At 45.1% G+C, this 14605-nt stretch overlaps 1 protein-coding gene across 1 annotated transcript in view; it reads right to left on the bottom strand.

Moving 5' to 3' along the window:
* EGFR (epidermal growth factor receptor) overlaps positions 1-13173 on the bottom strand; it is a 157260-nt gene extending 144087 nt beyond the window's left edge. The window contains exon 1 of the mRNA XM_058019334.1: positions 13079-13173. The gene's annotated coding sequence lies outside the window, so the exon portion shown is untranslated. The remainder of the gene's footprint in view (positions 1-13078) is intronic.
* Between the last annotated feature and the right edge of the window lie 1432 nt (positions 13174-14605).

The raw sequence follows: 14605 nt of genomic DNA, 5'->3' as shown, positions 1-14605 counted from the left end.
AGACCTTGTGTCTATTTAGCACATTTCTGTTCCCCTCCTTCCCAGAGTATAAAAATAAAACTCCACCTACAGGCAAGTAAACCAGCTCTTTCTTTCTATCCCATGCTGCAGAGGTGGAAAGTCCATGCTCAACTCTTCATTAAGCTTTATATTAGCAGTGCTTACGCATTGGATATGTTGAATATCAGCAACAAAATATCAGAGCTGGAGCAATTCACTGCTTGACTAAACTAATGACATATTTTCCTGCTGTCCTCACTGCATTATCAGTGCAGTATTAACAGTGATGTTGCTTAATGCACTGTTAAATACCGTGTGCTATTTATTTTCTTGCAAAAGAACTTCCTTCTCTTCCCACTTTGGATTAAAGCCCATTTTGTATCACACTATGGCCAATAATTTATCTAACCAATCATGTGGAAGGGATGAGGGGAATAATAAGGAGATAGGAAGGCAATAGCTGTGAAAACAGTTTGAAAGAGACCATACACTGACACAGCTTGTAAGTTATAGCCAAAATTTAAGCACTTCTTTTTTTAAATAGAGTATTAATGATTATGAAAGTAATTAAGTCTTTTTAATGTTCACATTCTAATAATTGTAATGCCAAAAAAATCCACAGTGAAAGCTAACAGCAGAGTAGAAATATAGTAAACTTAAACTCTTTTTTAATTTTCATACAAACCCTGCAGTGACATTGCCTATATCTGCTGACCTAGTGAGCAACTGGCAGAGGTAATGAAAAAGTGCCTGTCCTCTACCCATGGGAACCTGAAATGTAAACCCACCTCAGCCCAAGCCAGGTAAGGGACTTCTGGGTAGCTACAGCAACAGTGGATCTGAGTCATTAATTTTTAGCTGCCAGTATTTTCTATTATTTATTATTAGAGTTATTACATCTTCAGAGCGAAAGCCTTATTTTATGAAATTACATAAACACAATTGATGGTAGCAATTTATTGCAGGACCCTAAGATGTTCACTGATCATCTAACAATGGATGGAACTATTGTTGACATTTTACAAAAGCTTTTTCCAGAGTTTATGGGCCGTTAAGCCCAACAGTGTGATCACCAGTGCGATATCATCTCTCTCAGTAGTACAGAGCTGGCCCATAACAATCCATTTCCTAATCTTCTCTATTATAATCAGTCTGTTTACTTAGAAGTCATATGTTTGCTATTTCTGAAATTATCTGAGTCTTTGAAGCTGTATTTTAGTCCACAGATAGGACCCAATAGGTCCCATATTAAACAGGATAAAATAGCCTTTCTTTAAAATTCCAAAAATCAATTCAGATTTTCTCTTCATAAGGTGAAATACGAAACACAGACCTTAGCATACAATAATACTTGTATTACATTACATGATACAGGCAATACAATAATAAAGGTAATATTTCTCCCCAGAAAATCAAAGGATTCAATTCTTGACCCGAGTTTGTCATTGATGCCCTTCCATGCTCTATGGTGACAGGAATTAATTTAGCTGGTAGTAACTAATGACCAGACAGAAAAGAAATAGAGAAGGTGTTAATTAGCTATTTTTACTCTTAATTCACTGGATAGCATGTGCTCATTGATGCAAACCAGACTGCTGCTGTTCAAATCAAGATGACCCTCATTTAGAAAAAGGGTCTGTTCCTCCTTTTTTGCACATGCGAAGTCTTTCATGTGTCAGCAAGAATTACCCACACATACTGATGGGAGCATCTTACACACTGCTGAACACAAACTTCCTTGGTGCTGGATTAGTTCATCTACCATAGACAACTGTGGTAAACCAATGCTGCCTAGGGGATCTGCCTCATTAAGGAGGGAAAGAGAGAACAAGAGCAGATTTGAAATAATAAAATCGTTAACAAGAGCACCTTGAAGAGCTTATTAGGTAGGAAACAGACTGACAATACCATTGTTCAACACTTAATTACTTTTTGAAGGCCAGATGGAAACAAGAGAGTATTTCAGTGGTCATCCTTTCAAATTCAAAACAAAAAGACAAATATTAAACTGATCCATTAACTGGGCATGTATCCTAGAACAGATGTTTTAAGAAATAATGAGATCCTAGCAGACAACTGAAGATGCTCAAGTTTCAACTTCACCTCTTACGGCAGACTTCCTCACTGCAAGAGGTCAAATTAGGAACTACAAATTACTTTTACACCAAATCAAAAATGCTGCAACTCAGTTATTTATCCTCACAGGCAGGTGGAAGCTGAACACACAACATAAATCTGTCCTACATGCTTTCCCTTCCGGATCTGCTGTGAAATACTTGTCCCTGCTCCTACTCTCAAAGACTGCACTTCTGCCATTAATTTTGGGGTAGTGATAATGGCATCAGTACCCACCCAGATGTTACAAACATGGCAATAAGGCAAAGTGTGGGGCTGATACCACCTTGCCAGCACCTTGCTCAGTCTGCTGCACACACACCAGCTCAGTTCTCATGTTGACTTCCTCTCCTACACGAGTGAAACTTTGAATAGAAGCCAGTGCTGTGTCCCCAACACGTTTGGGTACACAAGGACCAGCTAGAAGGGGCTTTTTTCATTAGAAAGCCAAACACCAAATGGTCCATCTGTACAGGCAATCAGTGCCCTGCTGGCCATTGTGTCTCACTAAGGACAGTCTCAGCATTCTGATGCCAGTCACAATCCAAATATGGAACTTGAGGTGGAAAAAACTCTCCTGCTGGGCATACTTCATCTTCTGTTCACAGTACCACATTACCATTTCCATTAGGAAAGACCTGGATCAGTACCTGAGAGAGGGCAGATGAGACTGGTTTTCCGACAGCTTGGTTTTTATAACCAGATTAAGGGAGAGAAGTGGAGGTCACACTTCCACCATTTCCCAACTCTCCTCAAATGCCAAGGGCCCCACGTCCTACCCGCTGCTCTGTGGTGCAAAACCCATGTTCATGCGGAAACCTAACAGCTCCAATTATGGTCTAGCTGTGACAAATCAGCTTCCAGAGTCAGGATTTTGCCAACTAACACTTCTGCTTCCAAAAAAATCGGTTTGTTTTGTTCTGGTTTAATCGGTTTTTCACTTGGGGTTTTCTGTTTGTTTTTAATGGGAAAGGAAAAAAAACAGGCATGTACTTGGTGCTGAACTAGTCTGAAGAGCAGCAAAATAAATTGAATCCTATTCAAGAAGTGAGAATGTCAAAATTCCTTTCATGAGAAATAGGTAGCAATAAAAATGGAGGAGAAAAACCACTGCACTCCTGTAACTTAGATTTTAATTTTTAAAGGCCCTTGCTATTCAGCAGTTTCCAAAACATCATGCCCACCAGTCACTCAGCCTTGAGGATATCTCCCCTACATTTTTGTGGGGGAAGATTTCCTTGTATTCATGTGCCCAGTAGATGGTCTGTGAACCTTCAGATTTAACACACGAGAAACAAATTTGTCAAACTTTAGTCATATCTGCTCATATCATAGATGTCCCTTCCCAATGATTAAAGGAAATGAGGAAGGTTTTATTTTTCTCCCAGCTTCTAAAGTTTGTGTAAAATTCACCACCAATGCCTTCATGTAATTTCCACTCTCAGAAGAAAAAGTGATCACATATGTAAAATGGTATTTTTATCTGGCACTGAAGATCTGTTATCTTCATTATTTTGAAATCTCTTTTATCAGTTTTGTATAAATCTGCAAATTGTGTTTATTGTACTTTTCATGCTATATTAACTGAAAAAGTTGGAAAGAAACACGATAGCAAAATTTTATCCTGAATAGAGCAGATGATCACTGCTCTATTCAGGATAATAGAGCAGTGATAATTCAAGACTACAAATCTTACCATATCCCACGGCTCCATATCATATTGCCTTTGATATGGGTGTATTTTCTTAAATTAATATTGTTTTATACATGGCACAACAAGTATGACATAGGAGTAAAGTGCTCATGCATTTTTTAAATACTATTTTCACAACACCAAAACCGCCTGGGATTTTTCAGTTCCATAACATAGTTACTTACAATTAAAACAAAACTATGAAATAACAACATCAGGAAACAAAGGACAAGCAGACCTTTTCTTCCTTGTCTTCTACATTGAATTGCAATGCTCTCATCCAAAGTCCAAATCCAAGAGCAGAAGTTGCAGGTGATCCACGAAGCACATCCCCTTGGAAACACCAGGGACAGCACATAATCCATGGAACAGGTCTGAGAAAAGCAGTTTTCTGCACCTCTGGTTGTGTGCATCCATAGGAGTTGATGGCCACGTAAGACACGAAGGAAAGCTAAGAGTGCAACAACTGTAAATATTTGCAAAGCACCTGCTTGCAAATATTTGCCCACTACAATTACAGAAAATGGAGGTGCCCTTGACCAGGTGATTTCTTTTTCCTGTTAAGAATCTGTTTGTAGAAAATTCACAAGAAAAGAAAAGTGCAGAAGATACAGCACAATGCCACTTGTGCAAAACATATGTGCACCTCATTTTAATGTGAGCTCTGGTTAAGTGGCTTGTGTTGAAATGCTACCTAGCATTCCAAGTGTAAACCAGCTTAATCATATCTATTGAAAACCACATAATAAATAACATGAAATATGCAGCATGCCATCCTAATTGCAGAGGTTGTCTCACTTACTAGAAGTCATTTATTTATTCAAATGACTTGAGCTACGTGATTCAATCTGAATCATGGGAACTAGTTACTGATTTGTGCAAACAGCCTCTTACTTCTTTGCTAAAGGCATTGTTGAAATAAGTGACCCAACTGCTAAAACAAGCTTCTTCCTTGAACCCTGCCTCCTTCTTTAGTTTTACTTCCCGAGTGAACTTCGGGAAACATCACGGACCTACAAAAACACTGTAAATTGAATTTAAAAAATAATAATTCCAATGCAATGGAAAACCTGGTATTTTTAGGACGAAAAAATTGCTTGGTAATAGGGAACTGCACATGCAGCCGTAACTTCACTCTGCAGAACTGAAGTACACAGCTCTCAAGAAGAAACATCCACTGCCTCAGATATGATTTAAACTTAACTTTCAGAATTGCACATATGTCTCAGAGCTTAATGGGGGAGAGGGAATGAATATATATCCATGAATATATATCCCCAGACAGAAGAAGCTGCATTTTTTTTTTTTTGGTTGGTTGGTTTTAGGGGCTTTTTTTTTTAAGTTAGGCCTTGCAAATGTGAGAACTGCCATCATAGCTGTGCTGCAGCTACATAAAAAGCATAATTTAGGAAACAATACATCTGCTTACACCCAGCCTTCATCTGCAGCTACTGTCTCACAGTGCAGTTATTTCAGGAGGTGCTGGGGCTTCCCCCGGCTTCCACTTCCCCGGGGCAGTGGAGCAAGGGGCCAGGCATGCTGGGCCCTACCACAGGCGGGCAGTGAGCACGCCTCAGCCGCCAGGAGCCAAGCCAGACGCACGCCACCACAGGTCACCTCATCCCAGGCTCCAGACAGCCTCCACCAAGGGACATGTCCCCAGGGAAGGGCACACAGGAGGGCCTTCAGGAAAGGGAAGAAATGATGCTGTGCACCAGATATTTTTTTAAAGCTTTTGAACAAGCCCCAAGTAGGATGTTGGTTACCTTCAACTCCAGGCAGTGTTTATCATCGGCTTGGGCATGGGGTGAGAGGCCAAAATACTAGCAGGCAACTTCATCAGTGGCCAGATGTATTGCCTCAGGCAAGCATTTAAAGTCTCTGTGGCTTCGAGCCCTTGAATCATGATAGGTAAAACAATACTTTTCCCTATCTAGGAAAAGCGCTGTGCGAGCTCGCAGTGCCCCAGTGCCAAGGCTGGCTGATTTCCAAGGCTTTCCTGCTTATCTTTGTATTTACTGCAGAATCTGGTGATGGGAAGGCAGGGATTATGCCACTATGTCCTGATTACCAAACATACAAATGCCATATCCACAAAGTGATAATTTTCTTCTTATAAAAGCCAGAGCTAAAATACTACTATCCTGTCATCAAGACAGCTGGTTTATATCCTCTTCTCCTTCCTTCCACCTCTTCCCCAGAAAACATCCTGTCTGGCATGGTCCCTGCTGACCCATCCAACTCTGCTGGTCTCTGCACCCAGGAAGGAGCCATCCACCCCAGCAGAGTGGCTCTGGCACCACTGCCTTTGCTGGCCCTGAATGCTTACTTCCAGTTTTTCACTTCGGGAGGGAGGGAGCTGGCAAATCCCCGACTTTTCCAGGAACTGGAGGACACTCCTGGGAAGGCTAGCCACCTTTCACACAGCACCTTTGCAAGGTAAAGCAACCAGAGAGAGGTAACTGCTAGACAAGAAGGCTTTTAAGCCACACAGAAGCGTTGCTGGCCCTTGGGGCATTGCTACTGCTCAGCAGCGTCACCCCTGTGCCCAGAGCCCCGGTCTGCCTCCAGCAAGGAGCCTGCAAGGCTCGGGCTCCTCCACTGGAGCTCAGCTATGCATGGTGAAGGTGCCAAACATGTGGAGGCCAGGGAGGTGATGGACACCAAGCTTCTTCTAATTTAAACCTATTTATTTATCCCCATTTCACTGTTTTTACAATTTCACCATTTCAATTTATGAAACTAGAAAAAAGTGATCACAAGCGTTTTGGACTTGATTTATCTCAGTGCTCACAGACATCAGAGCAGAACTATTAATGTGTACACAAATGACAGCTTACCCCACTCCCAAAGCCTAAATTTTTTGAACCAAGCTCAGCAAACATGCCTTGGCCAAAAAACTAAGTGGGAGGGAGGTATAAGAAAATCAAGTGGTATTCTGGTATTTTCAAAATAAACCTGCAAATTTTCATTTCAAACAACATTTCATTTTGCTTCTTACCCAACTTGAAAAGAAATAGTCTCAAGTCCAATTGATCTTCCAGATTATATTAAAACAGGGCTTTTTTTCTTGGTGTTTTGTTGTTGGTTTTTTTTCTCTTCACTAAAACCACCCCTGACATACTTGTTTCAGTATGACTGGAAATTATTCTTTTTTCTAGGGTTTTTTTTTTCTCCTCAACCACTGAAACAAACAAAAGCCACCCATGATTCAATGCACTCTGCTAGTAGAACATGCATGTGAACACGTAGATGTTTACTTTCATGTACGCAGATGTGCTGGGCAGACGAAGGAACGCTGGCAGGAGGAGAATCCCTGCACCTGCCCTGCATGGATCTGTCAACAGGCAAAACCCACTTTGCATTGAAGCTTCCAAACGAAAGCTCACACATCCCTACGAGATACATAAATCCAGCGTGTCTCTCTCCTAAGTATGCCTTCTGCTCATTAAAAAATAATTTTAAAAAGGTGTGGTGTGGTAGCACTTGCACTTGTTAGCTCAACGACCAACACACATGGCCCCATCTTTTCACTTTGGTCATCAGAAAGGTTTCTGTTCAAACACACAATCTCACAGGTAGGTTTCTCATGTTTCTTCCTTTGAACAACCCTTAATAACATTAAGCATGGAGAGCACAATACCCACACCTACACATTCCCCCCATAAGACAAACAACAAAGTTGTGTCACACTTCCTTATAAATAAACACCTTGCTTCAGCAGAAATAGATATTTATTTTGGTCCAACTTCTCTGTACAGAGGAGTACATATTTTTTGCACATTTCCTTTAAGAATGACTTCTTCTGCACATACTAATGCCAAATGTTCTGGAACTATTTCTGAAATTAAAAAAAAAAATACACTATTACTCAATACTGTTAGGTCAGCAGAATTCAGCCATAAAAAAAGGAAGCATTACAATTCTGTTTGCCATAGTTGGAAGTCAAGAAGTAACATAATCAGAATGCACTGAAACACCACTGGGTCTCATACTGTACCTACTAATAGTGTTCCTGGAAGTTCCTGGAAGAAGGAGAAGGTCAAATCCGTATGTACTTAACAGGATCAGTGTGTACTGTATTAAGCTGAACAAGGACTGTCAAAGTCCACACCAAACACTAAGGAGCGGATTTCCACACTGTGGACCATTAATGCCTGGAAAAACATAATTCACCTGAACACTTAAACACTTTCTACCAACACCTACACAATTCTGACAAACCCATAGTACAAGCCCTCCACGTACTCATGGATTTCACAAGCTCTGTAAAACCAAGATATGAACAGCAGCAGTTCTCAGGAATGGAGGACTTCTGATGTGTCACATCCAACACAGCTCTTGTACCACCCTCATCACCAGAGGTGTGTGGCATTGTCGAAGCTTTGTTTGAAGGGTGCATTCCAGCGGTGAGGGCCCCTCATTGTTATCCCTGTTCCTCTGCCACAGAGCTCAGCATCACACAGCTCCTGGCCACAGTCCCTAGCACAGGTGCTGGGTGAAGCACTGCCCAGGACCCAGAGAGGCAAGTTCTGCACTTAGAGCAAGATGTGTTGCTCAAGCTAACCTCGAGGCAAGTGCGAGACAGGCAACTATCCCTGTCACCACAGCCACTGCTGCTCCAGCGCTCGTCGCAGGCTCACACCTCCCACAGCTGCCACAAAGCAAATGCAGGAGTCAGAAAGTGAGAACGATCCTCCCAAATAACAGCTCTGCTGCATTTCCTAATAACTTTCTCTTTCTGACAAAGCCAGCCATTTCCCAGCCAAGTTGGATGTGATTCTTGTGCCAGATGAGCCCAGACTGACAGAAGTTCATTTTCCACTAGTAAGTAAATGTCCAAGGAGAGCAGTACAGCAGAACAGGGGTCTGAGAAATTATAAACACAATTAGAAGATGCCTAATGCAATTCACACAATTCCAAAATGGCAATTATTCTATCTAGCAAGTAATCTTTTTACAGAATTTGACTAGTCTAGATTTATAAAGTTTTTTCAGCCAGGTCACCCCAGGAAGTGTTCCTAATATAGAACAGCCAGAAGATGTTTTTGTGAGTACAGCCTGTTCTGACTCCCTCAAATAAAAGTTCTACAAGTCAAATTTTTGTTACACAAACACTTTTGCAATACAGATCCAAGTCTAACATGAGATTTAACACAAGTTCTCATACCTGTAAATGCTGGTGCTTATAACATACTGACACCAATTTTGAGTGTCAGTTCTTTCTGGGATAATCCACTCATACACGGTGTGACTGTACTCTCTGATGCACACACATACTACTGAAACCTGGGCTAGAGCAAGAGTTTGTAGCAACATCAACAGTTTCTATGCAAAACCATTCCATGAAGGTACTGTCATCCTCCCAAAAATGAAGTAAACCTTCCACCAGGCTTGTTTCCGAAGAGCTATTAAGCAAAGGCAGTTTGTGCTCAAGGAAGATAAGGACACTTTCTGAAGGAACTGGTTTGGCTAGTCAGCTATCTTGCTGCTAAAGCCAGCATATCCCAGCGATTTCAGTGATACATGGATACCTAAATGCAAAAGTCAGCCCTGAGGACCATAATGGCATTGTGTGACACTCCCCAAAAATCTCTCTTTATAAATTAACAAATAAATTACAACTGACTACTCTGATTGTAAAGTCTCCAGGGCATTGATCTTGATTTCCTATTTATCTGCAATTCTCTTAATATACTCTTGATGCAAGAAATAACACATTTGTATTTAGTAGCACTTTAGCATTTAGTCTGCTCACTACACACACACACTTTGCTGAGAGGCCAACCTCCCTTGTAAAATTTTGCACATAGACAAAATATTTTGCAGATTACCTGAATTAAGGAGATGATTTGCTAGCACTTTACCTTCCCTTCACTGCTCTTAATGATGAATTTTGGGTTTTGTTCTCCACTGAGGCACTGGAATAAAAGCAGCTCTACACTCAACACTATTTATTTATTTCTATTATCTCAGCAAATTGGGCCGTATCAGTATCTAAGTTTCCATTTCTCTAACTGTATTTACCATCATGACTGCACTGATTGATTTTAGTTTGCAAATCCAAAAATGTTTGGTCATTTACCAAGGAAATAGAAAATAATAAATGGTTGTATAGACAAGACCTCACATAACAAATACCTACACAAACATACTACCAGCTCCTGTCCACACAGAAAATTCTGCTTGTGTCAGTGGTAATACAAACACAGGAATGAGAGAATAGTGTACCAGCTCTCCCAGGACTTTAACAGGAGTATGAGGCATCCTTCACCTGGTACCAGGTAGACAGAGAACACTGCTGACTCCTCAGCCACCCTGTGGATGTGTGGGCAGCCCCCTGCTCCTGGGAGGCCCCCATCGCAGGCACAACTCACAGGCTCCTGACAGACCTCTGCTCCACAGAGCAGCAGCCAGGTTACACTGGAGTGCACCTAAAAAAGCACTGGATGCTTGCACGGAACCGGATCAAGCTCTGCACAATCCACAAAGACTCCTCTATTTGTAGGCATCTGTCACGAGTGAGCATGGAATAATACACAGTGCAGAAACTACAAGACAATACTCAATATAAATACACACAGAGCCCACACGTAAACACTGCACAGGATACCAGACAAAAATCTTTTACTTCACATAGACATGAACACTTGGATACCCTTAAAGAAATCAGAACTCTTTGTATAAGCCTCCAGGTACAGAAAGGTACCACAGCCCACTCCGGCAGCTCCGAGCCGCCTGGCACGGCTGCCTGCACACTCCCGACACGGAGCAGCACACTCCCATCCCACAAGGGCTGCAGCTACAGATCAAAACTACAGATATAAAACCAATATATAGCAAGTAAAAGCAATTTGCTGAACCGTAGCACTGTCACTGAGCACTGGCACACAAAAAGAACACGGGTCAAATGCATCCAGTAAGTGGCATGCCAGCTATCACAGTATTTATCTCAGGTACCACCAAGCAGGCCTCCTGGGCAGATTAGTGGAAATCTGGATTAGTTCCACCATGCTCAATGTGGGCCAACATCAGAGCAGGTACATAGAGGTGGGTATTGATCCCTGTGATGAGAGTACTTCACTTTTGAGCAATGCTGTTTGGTTCTAGAATATATTAAATTAGGCTTGTTTGTATCTTAATGATTACAATGTTACAATAAAACCAGTTTGTTCTCATCCATCTTCAAGAAAATTAATTCTACAATTTTGGGAGAAGATACAATTGTATTTAAATTTCCATTCAGACATTATGTTGATAGGATGTTTTAGGCTGATTCTGATGTTCTTCTAACAGCTGCTCGGGCACCTTTTCTTTTTTTGAGACCACTCCATTTGATAACAGAACAAATCAGGTTGAAGTTTTAAGAAGTGTCATTTCACATGCAATTTGAACTTGCAGAAGTGTTGCATATATTGATGACAGCAAGCTTCCTCTCAGCATTTCTCTGAATTCTGATGCTAGGTCTTATCATTTGACCAAGGAAGCAGACCCGAACATACACTGATCCTCTGCTACCTGCTGGACCTGTTGCTTCAAATCAATAATGCACAATTCTCAGATGCTGCTTCATTTTGTGCCTCTGAGTAATATCCTTGCTTATCTTCAAGCGTGGGGAGAAGTTAATGAAGTCCAATCAATTGATTAGTGCTTTCTGAAGAAATTCTTCTGCCTCCACCTCTGCCACTGAGCCTCCAGCTCCTACCAGAGGAACAGTTACTTGCTGACACAACATCCTGAGAATAACCTCCATTGGATTTGTCACGTAGCCATTGATTATTTAGTTATCACCAAAAAACTGGCAACCTCCTAAGCTTATGAGACACAGAATTAAACCTTATAAACAAGGTATTTCTCCTCACCCTTAGCATGCTATACAGGGCATGTGCACCTGAGACTGCACCTCAAAAGACAGGCAGAGCAGATGGGAGGCACTTTACTTCTCATCACCTTCAAAGGGTGAGGGAAAAAAAAAAATAAATGAAAACCAGGAAAGAAAAACTGCCCATGTTACATCAACAACAGGTATGAACTTGATTTCTGGAACAAGAGAATCTTTCCGCTTTTTAAAGGTTGTGCAACTAGTTCTTTTGGATGGGGTGTTCCTCACTTTCAGGGCGGCTTTACAGTCCACAGTCACGAAAGACTCTAACTCAGTTGCTCTAAGCCATGCAATCAGCCCTTCTAGAAAGTAATAGTTCCCTTCTCCCGCTTTTTCTTTAAAAAGAATGAAAGGAAAAAGAAGAAAAACCAAACCACCCAAATGTGCATTTTTTCCTCTGGCTGGCAGATTTCCAAGATTAAGAGGACTGCTCTCCGGCTGGAACAGCAGCCGGGGCCTGCTCTCCAAACTCACAAAAGAGAACACCACACACAGAGAAAATGTGACGGGTCTGACGGGCCAGAAACGTCTTCTCACCCTCTGAGAGAGCTTCTCCCATGAAGAAGGAAAGCCCGAGCCCCCGCGGCAGCCCCACGGCCCGGCCCCACAGCCAGCCCCCCGCGCCGTTCCCACGCACCGCGGGGACGGGATGGGACGGGACGGGACGGGACGGGACGGGACGGGACGGGACGGGACGGCGGCTCCTTCGCGCCGGGTCGGGCAGGGATAAATCGCTGCTCTTTCTGATAGCTGGGGAATCAGAACCCACACGAAGTTCCCCTTTTATTCAGTCACCCCCTCCCCAGGTGTATACTTCCTTCTACTATTACTACGACTGTTTCTGAGCAGGACAAGCGGAGGTGTCCCGGTCAGAGCGACAGCGGGTTGGTGACCGGAGCGGCGCTGACTCGGGAGCCCAGTGGCTTCTCCCCGGTGCCGGGGAGCCGAGAGCGGCCGTGCCGTGCTGGGCTGAGCCGGGCAGTGCTCTCTGGGGAGCGACTGGGAAACGTGGGAAGGGGGGAAGAAGAAAAAAGAAACACTAAAGAAGAGAAGCACAACCGATGAGATGTGCCAAGGCTTATTCCCTTTTATTTCCTCCACCCCCACAAAAGAAAATAAGCCAAGAATCAGGAAGTCAGGGCTGCGCGATCGCTGCTATAGGTTTGGTTTTCTCCGCATTTCTCCCCTCTCTCTGTTTTTGGGGTGGGTTTTTTGTTTTGATTTGTTGTTTTTTTCTTAGGGAAATGAGTAGTTGGGACTTTCCCTCCGCCTCTCCCCACGGGAGGCCGCGGCACGCAGCCGCTCGCAGCCCCGGCTCCCTGGTCCGCCGGTGCGCAGCCGGCAAAGAGCGGCGGGACCCCGCACCCCCCGGCCCCCCGGTCCCCTACCTTTCTTTCCCTCCACGGCGAGGCAGAGAGCGAGGCGCCCCAGCAGCAGCAGCACCAGGACAGCGGCGCCGCGGGGCCCGGCGGCAGCGAGGGGGCTGCGGCCGCCCATGCTGCGGGACCGCCGCTCCCTCGGCGGGGCGCCTGGGGCTCGGACGGGACGGGCGCACTGGGGGATCCGCGGAGCCGCTCCTGCTCCCCTCCGCTCCTGTCCCGCGGCAGCGATCCAGCGATCAGCTCCTCTCCGGCGCTCTGCCCTGCCCGGCTCCGAGCAGCATGCTGGATCTGGATGGAGGGCGGCCGTCGAGGGCTGCGCGCACACGTGCGTGCCCCGCTGCGGGCGGGCTGCTGCCTTCCTCCTCCTCCTCCTCCTCCTCCCGCCTCTGCTCCTCCTGCTGCAGGCGGCGGCGGGCGCACAAGGGCTTGCGGAGCGGCTGGAGCCGGCTGTGGGACGGGGTGCGCCCGGCTGCGCTCTCCACTCGGTCGCGGAGCGCAGGGGCTCCCTCTGGGGACGCCAAGGAGGAGGAGGATTGGGAGGGAGCAAGGAGGAGAGGGGAGGAGAAACCGCCAGCGCCGGCCCCGCCGAGGTGGAGAAGGGGCGGGCTCCCCACCTGTCCCGGAATATCGGATGGCAGGAGGTGGGAGCGGGGGTAGTCCAGTCGTTCCTCCTTGCTCGGGAGAGGGTGTGTGTGTGTGTGTGTGTGTGTGTATTTTCTACTTCCCGGCAGTTTCTGCCGGCAGCTGCCCAAGGCATGAGCGTGCCTTTGCGGCACCGCTCGCAGAGAAGCGGCGTGGCCCTCACGCAGCTCCTGCCCTCCGGTCGGGGATGGTGGCGAGCAGAGGCTCACAGCAGCGCGGGTGTCCCGGGGGGTGCAGCAGAAGCGCTGTCCCGGCCCGTCCCTCTGGGAGAGCCGCGTTAGGGCCCGTCCCGTCCCTCTGGGAGAGCTGTCCCGTCACAGCGCCAGGGAGAGGAGTGCGGGCCAGGGACAACCGAGGTGTTTCACTGGGGAAGACGCTCCGGAGGTTCGATCCAGCCCCAGGGGCGCATCGCCGGGCTCCGGCCTCCTTTCTGCCTCCTGAAATCGTCGGAGCCCTCTCGGCCTCTGCGAACAGTCCTGCTCTCCTTCTGGTCATTTTGCTCCCAATACTTGTAAGGCCAAGTGTGTGCGTGGAATGAAACAGCGCAGATTTAATTTAGCGCGTTTAGCTCACGGATAGCAGGGTCCGTGTGTGCCCGTAGCGCTTCTGTTCCCCTGGCGCCAGCGCCGAGAAAGGGCTCCCCTGCTCCCCGCAGCGAGTTATTTAATAAACACAAAGTGACCCAAGTGTTCTTGAGGTGCTCCAAGTACATCCACAGACTTTAAGCGAAAGAGTACCTGTATGGTGCTGCTTTCCGTCAAGAGGAAAACCCAAGCTATTCAGGATTCATTAAAATATTCCTAGGGTTTTTTTTTTTTTTTTTTAACAGGCTGTTTCTCTGGAAAGTGGCAGGAAGCACTGTCTTGTCACTCAGGTATGTAAATAGCACAC

This window comes from Melospiza georgiana, chromosome 1 (assembly GCF_028018845.1).
Source record: "Melospiza georgiana isolate bMelGeo1 chromosome 1, bMelGeo1.pri, whole genome shotgun sequence".
Taxonomy (NCBI): domain Eukaryota; kingdom Metazoa; phylum Chordata; class Aves; order Passeriformes; family Passerellidae; genus Melospiza; species Melospiza georgiana.
The sequence above is the reverse complement of the archived record's forward strand: the minus strand, read 5'-3'. Positions and strand labels throughout refer to the sequence as shown.